This window comes from Pezoporus flaviventris, unplaced genomic scaffold (assembly GCF_033815535.1).
Source record: "Pezoporus flaviventris isolate CSIRO_AGI_PZ_B2104156 unplaced genomic scaffold, CSIRO_AGI_Pfla_v1 ptg000021l, whole genome shotgun sequence".
In the NCBI taxonomy this organism is placed as follows: Eukaryota; Metazoa; Chordata; class Aves; order Psittaciformes; family Psittacidae; genus Pezoporus; species Pezoporus flaviventris.
The window spans coordinates 11702360-11710191 of record NW_026892569.1 but is presented as its reverse complement, the minus strand read 5'-3'; the positions used below and the strand labels follow the sequence as shown (position 1 = coordinate 11710191).

General features: G+C 47.4%; 1 long non-coding RNA gene across 1 annotated transcript; it reads left to right on the top strand.

The window, feature by feature from the left end:
* The first annotated feature begins 2449 nt into the window (after positions 1–2449).
* Positions 2450–7118, top strand: LOC133270743 (uncharacterized). The gene is made up of 3 exons (XR_009743896.1): positions 2450–2545; positions 3136–6414; positions 6981–7118. It is a non-coding gene; the product is annotated as an uncharacterized LOC133270743 (long non-coding RNA).
* Positions 7119–7832: the final 714 nt, after the last annotated feature.

Sequence of the window (7832 nt, the reverse complement as noted above, 5' to 3'; positions counted from 1 at the left end):
TTCTCTGGTATTGAGTATAACAGGAGTATATGTTACCTAGCAAAAGGTACCCTGTGTATTTTTCCCCTCCCTGTTGAATACAGTGGATCCCTGCATCCAGAGGAGGACTGGCTAATAATGTGCACTTGACAGTGGGACATGCCACTTGGACAAAAGCAGCCCCTCTGTAGTGTTCATTCTCCCACCAGTTCAGCAGTCTGTTCGTGGAATTTTCAAGCCTCAGTTTAAAACAGCCCAATGCAAAGCTCCCAGCAACCTGCTCTGCATCAGGGGAAAGTCTGAGTAACCCTGTTGCTGCATCTTATACTTGCACAGGGGCCTGGAAGCAACCTGCTGGCATGCCTCTGTGATTCTCTTTGCTGCCTATCTCATAGAACCATAGAATCACAGAATGGTTTGGGTTGGAAAGATCCTTAAAGCTCATCCAGGTCCAATCCCCTGTCATGGGCAGGGACACCTTCCACTAGAGCAGGTTGCTCCAAGCCCCTGTGTCCAACCTGACCTCGTCCACTGCCTGGAATGGGGCAGCCACAGCTTCTCTGGGCACCCTGAGCCAGCGCCTCAGCACCGTCACAGGGAAGAACTTCTGCCTAAGAGCTTATCTCAGTCTCTGGCAGGTTAAAACCGTTGCACACATGTAAATGGGCCTGGCTGGGCTGTGGTATGTATTTATACATGGGAGGGGGCAGAAACTACCCCCAAGCGTGTAATTCACTTTTAAAACTGTCAGGCATCATTACAACGTATTTCTGAAAGATATACTGTATAAAGTGCATTTCTAACAAGCTTCCATGTGATTTTCATCTCTTGAGTGAGAGAAACCTGATAAAGATATAGATCCATTCTCACATCTTGGCATAAAATCATACCTTATTGGTTTAGATCATTCAGTGGCTTCTTTTCTCTTGGATAGTACCAGTGGTTTTGAGTTCCAGCAGAAAATACAAACACTCGAGAGATCTCGTTTTTCTGCTAAATGGATTTTCATTCCACATGAGTTATCTCTCTCTCGATACAAACATACACACACGGATACACCACGAGCACACCCTCACGTGAAATGCCAATGACACCATTAAATGGAATGTTAAACTAAAAGATCCCCAGGCTCACGCTCAGAAATCCCCTCTTTTAAGCATTCACCAGTTAAAATATACTTAAATAGATGTTCTTCAAACCTGAGTCAATTTTAGCCTCTCTAGTGAAAGCCCATAAAACAAGCTGAGAGGAGTAGTTTTCGGGGGGAGCTATTCTGGGAACAGTGCACATGTAACAGCTCCATTGTTATATATGGGATGAATATGTTCCCTACTCCTGCTCACCTACCTTAAATGGGTCAGCTGAACAGAAGCAAACTCAGGAACCATAAGAACATACTACAGAAAGGAATTAATCTGTGAAGAGAGGAAAAAAGGAGAAGCTACAGAGGACAGTGAACACTGAATTTATGGCAAGCTCTTTCTTACAGACTCCAAGCCAAAAATCTGCCGTCAGTTACATTAGTATAAATCTGGAGCAGCTCCACTATCATCATTAGAGTTACAGGCCAATTATGTAATGAAGTATTCCAGGCTTGCCAAAACTGGGAAATGTAGGTCCTGCTTTGGGCCCTGCTGAAAGCCCAGATAAGTGGCCTGAATTTCAGGACAGCCTTCACCAGTGCTTCCTGTCACTTACCTATTGTTATTACACCTATCACCAGTGTGTGTATAGATTTGCTCTGTGTAATCAGGCATTTAGTTGACCTCTCGTTCTAGGAGTAAAGAGGGAGTCAGCTCACTGACTTTCCATGTCTTTGATGTTAAACTCTACAGACAAAATACAATTTGGAAGAGCCTCATAGATGGCTGGATAAAATATCCACAGAGATCTTAATGCATTCGTTTGCCCTTCCTTTAAGATATGGCTGTCAAAGGAGATCCTATCACCAACAGTGCTGGCGAGACGCAGCATGACCTGAGTTTTAGGTGGCTGGGTCCAGGGGAAGATTGGCTGTGACTCTGGGAAATTGCATTGTGCTCCTGACCTCCTGCTTCTCACTTTTCCCATGGCTTCCCAAGAAGAAGGTTTGGGGTAGCAGCCACTGCTTGGTTGATAGCAAATTGGGCATTTGCACTTTCTGGTTTTGCTGGAAAGCCCAATCATGGACACAAGACACATTTCCTTTGGAAGTCTTGCATAACCCTTAACATCATCTTTCCCTGCCTTACAAATTCCCAGTGCCAAAGCTGGTGAATTTCCATTAAAAATAAAAATAATAAAAAAAAAATAGGTAATTTTGGTGAAATGTCATTTAACCACCAAAAATTGTTACCAAAGTCCTCCAACCCTTTCTGCCTGAACCTGAGCACTGCAGAGCTGCTACCCTGACACATGCACGTTCACATGGGCACACAAATGTATATATCCAATCTGTACCCGTGGAGGTTTCCCAACAAGCTGGAGAGCAGGAACACTCATCAATTCCTATTGATGACACTGCTGAAAGGTGGAGTTCAGCGAGTGCCTGGTGTGGTCCCTTCCTCCTCCTTCCTGAAGATGCAGAGTATGTAGAAATGTGAAAGGGAGAATAAAAGGCAGGCAGGTTATTCCCAGGGGTGTAGTTGGCCAGCAGTGTCTGGAGCCTGGCCAGGAGATCAGAGGCAGAGGAGAGAGCACTGAGTAATCAACCGCATGCTTTTAATTTCACTTAAGAACTCAAAGCAGGAAAACCTGAGCTGTATCCATGGGGATTGCAATCAATAGCCAAGCAGATAACAAAGAACTGCTGCTCGGGATATACAACTGCCTGGGCCCATTAGTTTTTTGCTTCTCCTGTCTTTGGGGACTCGCTCTTTCTTGCCTGCGTTTTTGGCTCCAGCTCTGAATCCTTCAAACACTAGGGAGCAGCAGCTTCCTTTGGAAGCCTCGTGGCTGCACGGTGGGGGGGGTGGCTGTTGCTGTCAGTTTTGCCGTGTGCCAGCCCTTAAAATAAAGAAAGAAACGGGGGGGGGGGGGGGCTGGTGGGGAAGCATTCCTGATGATAATTTGATTGCATGCATTAATGATCAAAGTGTTGCAGACTAATTACCAACACTTACCTCTCAGATATTAAGTTATCTTATCCCCCCCCCCCCCCCCCCCCCCCAGCTTTAGCTTTTGCATCTACCCCCTGTTCCGGTTGTCTGCAGCCTGGTGCCTGGACCTGCACCCTGATGCCTCAGCCTGGTGCCTCTCCAGGAGCATCCCCTCCACATGACCACCATGTGCTCCCTTTGGTGGATGCTGCCCCATTTCAGGGGGCTTGGGGAGCCAGATCAACCTGGGAAAGAGAAGCAGAGCAAGTTTTGCCATGATCTGGAAGGCTTCAGGCACCTCCCCTTCATCATCACATCTCAGGTTGATCCCTGAGGGTGGGTACCTCCATGGCCAAGGTGCCTGTGTGGGAAAGGTCCCAGCTGGGCCCTGGCCAAGCCAGAAATGCAAATAATGATGGTCCCAAACAATGTGCCTTTCGATGCTGCTTGCAGTATCCATTTTAACCAGACAAATGCCAGCCTGGTGCCATCTGGTTACAAGAGATACTAAAAGCCTCAGTGAGGAGCACAGAGAAGCTGAGGGGATATTACCAGTTGTTACAGGTTGCAAAGGAGGAGGTTCTTTTTAGCCTGGCTTTTCACACTCAGAAATGAGCACAAAGGATTCTGGTAATGATGAGGACTGAGGAAATACTCCCTCTGTGGCAGCAGGACAAGCATCCTTGCCTCTTGCAGTGCCTCCTTTCTCTGGGGGAAGGGCAGGCAGGAGCAAATGCTGGGTTGGATTTTATGGTATGTTTTCAATTAGATTCTCTTTAATTGACTAACACCTTCCCCTGAGCCATCTTGCTCTGCTCAGAGACAAAATACCACGGAATTGGCCCATTTTCCAAGAGCACTGTGGTATTTCCTCTCTTCCTGCACATAAATAACCCCCATGCAGGCTTGGCTACCTGCTTGCAGCTACTAGAAATAGCCAGAAAAAAAAGAGGACCAGATTCATAACTCGAAGCAATCAGAAGCCAGAAGAGCTCTGTCCCTTCTGCATTCTAAGGAGCACTTTTAATGCTTGCAGGGGATGATTCCTGGAGATCTTTGGTCTTTTCCACCCTGCTCCTTTCACAGCATGAAACTAAAGTCTCTGCTAAATAACATCTTCAGTTCTGAGGTGGTGCTTGAGATACAAGTGGGTCCATAGGACCTTACAGCTCCTTCATTCTGGAGCATGGCTGTGTCCGAGGAAGTTCCCAACTCGATGCTCAGCTTCTGGGTGCTGTTTCCAGGCAGTGGCACCGGGAGCACGGCAGATGAGATGTCGCTCTGTTTACTTACACGTACTGTGCACAAACTGCCCATTACTGGCACTGCAAAGTTCCTGGCTGCAGGAGGCACAGCATCGTCTTTCAAAAGGCTCTAATGAAAGTGGGTCAGACATTTTCCCTTCCTGGGGCAATCCTTTAGCATAAGCAGGGATTTAAGTGTGCACAATTCCCATTATCCACAATTGTTAGACTCTTTCTCACAAAGAAAGGGCTCCGTAATTTGAGCAGATCTGTCAAATGCACACACAGCGATGAAAATGGCCTATTAGATGATAGGGGGCTGCCCTTTCAGTGCTGAGGAAGTGCTCAGCCCTCCTGGGAGAGGATGATTCCAATCCTGCACTGAGAAACTGGGCTTGATCTTGAAAGAAACACTTCTGGAGTAGTCTTTTCATAGGGACATGCATCTGCTCTGCTTATTTTGGTACAGGGTAGAGCCCTGCTTGTACCTGGGCTTCTTCTACAGCCATGGAGATGGTTTCAGGTATGACCTGACTGTTCCTGAGCTTTGCAACAAAACCAGGCTAGCACAAAGCAGACCTTCCACCCAGCCAGAAGCTATGTGATGCATCTCCCATGCAGAGAGCAGGGCAGTGGGTTCAGTGCCTGCATTCAGGAGCTGCGTGACAAGGGAATGTCTGGACCTTGTCCAGGCCACTGGCAGCGGACCATCAGACATCCAGAAATACGGTACAACATCACCCAAAACAGCGAGGGAATACGTTAAAGTAGGAGAATGTCTGCCAGATGCAAGTGTGTGTAAGCCCCTGAGAAGCTGAGCTGGAAGGTATTTTAAAGATGCATCAAAGAGCCCTGTGAGTGACCAGTCTGAAATTGCTTCCCTGTCTCGGGCATTAACATTTGGCATAATTTCTGCTTTCACTACAGACATTAGAATAAGAAACAGAAAATGGGAACAGAACTGGATATGTTTTGAAAAATCCAGCCCCTGTAGTGGCCTTAAAAATCACAGGCAAGTTATAAACCTGCCCACTGCGGTGGAATTTGGGAGAGTGAAAAGTTTCAGGGCACTTCAGGAGGGATTTTGATTCCAAGCTGAGTTTCTCCAACAGGTCTTTCAAGGAAAATTGATGGGAGTTTTGCCTTTCCAGCCACTGGCCTTGCTTGGAGGTGCCACTGAGTTTATTACTGATTTAAATGTTCTCCCAGCTTGTAAGAGAATGAGTTATTGAGCACCTCTCCCCATACCTTCCAGTGATCCACCCCGTGGCTCCGGGTCTTCGAGGAGCTACCTTCATAAGGGACTGTAAATTACATTTTTCAGGTATTTACAAAGGGTTTACGATGATCTCAAGGCTTGATCCGAAAAAGCCATGAACACAATGGGCTTGGACTTAATGCCTTTCTGATGAAGGTGCAGCTATCGGCTAACTTCATAACCAGAAGGAAACCTTTGGGTTTGCTCTGGATCTTCTTCAGATCCACTTGCCCGCTTGTAGCCATTACCCAGTGAAAAGCAAGGGGGGAACCAGCTAAATAAGAACCTTCTTCAGTTGTCTGTTTTTGATTCATCTCCGTATTTCTAAATCTCACAAGTGCTTTTTATTTAAATAAGGAGGCTAATGAAAGCTGTCTGAGTGGGACAATTAACCTCAGTCTGAACAGGTCATTAGAAACAATGGAGAACTTGAGGCACTCACCCTGGACCAGCATGGAAACCAGCCAAATGAGGTAGATGAGGAGATTGATCATTTTAAAACAAATATAATTTGCTTGATTTGTTTTCTTCTCTGTCTCTAATAGCAAAATTGCTTTGAAGACAAATAGTAGCCCCTGTTCATGTTCTTACATTTACAGGAGTCACTGTCTGCCGATCCTCAGACTGAATTGTGTGATTTCAGTGTGCGTGCAAATAACACGAGACAACTTCAGCAGCCTGGGATGATGTTTTGGGGAAACACTGCTCACATCCATTGTGGTCAGAGAGGTACCTTGTGGTCAGAGAGGTACCAGTTGCCCCTTTCACTTCTGAGCCACTCATGTGACTCAGTATGTTCCTCTTCTAATGTAGACCATCACAGTGACTGGTCTTGGCTGCAAGGTCTCTCCTTTGGGTTTTCACATGTCGTGGTTTAAACCCAGTCAGGTAACTCGTTCACTCACTCCCCCCCTTCTTTCTCTCCCCCTACTCCCGGAGGGACGGAGAGGAGAATAGGAAAGAATGCAACTCCCATGGGTTGAGATAAGAACAGTTTAGTAACTAAGGTATAACACAGATCACTGTTGCTACTACCAATAATAGCAGTGATAAAGGAAATAACAAGGGAAGAGAATACATCACCTCACCACCAGCCAACCGGTGACTCGCCCCCCCCAGTCCGACCAAGCACTGACCCATACCTCCTCCAACCCTGCAGTCTCCCAGCCCTTCCGGCTAACTCCCAGTTACCTCCTGGGCATGACGTGCTGTGGTATGGAATATCCTTTTGGTCAGTTTGGGTCAGGTGTCCTGTCTCTGCTTCCTCCCGGCTTCCCCTCCTCCCTGGCAGAGCATGAGGCTCACAAAGTCCTTGGCCAAACCAAAACATTGCTATCAGCTCTGTTCCCAGGCTGAAAGTCAAAACACTGCACTGCACCAGCTACCAAGAAGGAGAAACATGACTGCTACTGCTGAACCCAGGGCATCACCTTACCCAGAGACTCTGTAGTATTACAGACTTTGTATTCCATACTTGTCCTTTATGATCATTTTAACCACAGGAGGAAGTGTCTCCATATTAGAGTTTGGTTTGTGGCTGCCAGCAAATCCCACAGCAATAAAGGCCTCTGTGAAGCTTGCTGAGTCCCTCTCCAAATGCCAGATGGATCCCTTCTTCTGCCCACCTCCTCCCCTATTGCTGTGAAGGAGCTTGACCATTAAAAAGAGGACCCCCTAATAAAGCTGCTGGCTGTACAAGAGTTTCTCTCCTTGGAGAGAGGAACCTGTGGCAGATGTTAGTCATAGAATCACGGAATGGTTTGGGTTGGAAGGGACCTTAAAGCTCATCCAGTTCCAACCCCTGCCACGGGCAGGGACACCTTCCACTAGAGCAGCTTGCTCCAAGCCCCATCCAACATTGCGACCTCATGTCAGGCAAGGTGCTGGTGGAAGAGAGTGAGGAGGACAGCAAGGTTGTGGAGAATTTCTGTGGGCACCCCAGGCCTTTCCAGAGCCCTCCTCCTCAAATCCTCCTGCCTTATTACCATGCCATGGGGCATGTTCAGATCTGCTGGATCTAACAGCAAATGGCTCTGCGAACAGGACGCTGGCAGGAGGCAGAATGCGTGCTGCTCTCAGCCTTTGTAAGGGCTGCTCATGCAACGAGCAGCAGACAGCCCGCAGGATCCTCTGGAGAACAGAGCAGAACAGCTATGACAAGGGGAAAATGTGGGGATGCAAGCCTGCAACAACAGTTTCCTGATTTAATCTACCTCTTCTGGCTCAGCAAGGGAAAGCGAAGAGCTGAGCAAGGACACCAGCCAGCCTCCCCTC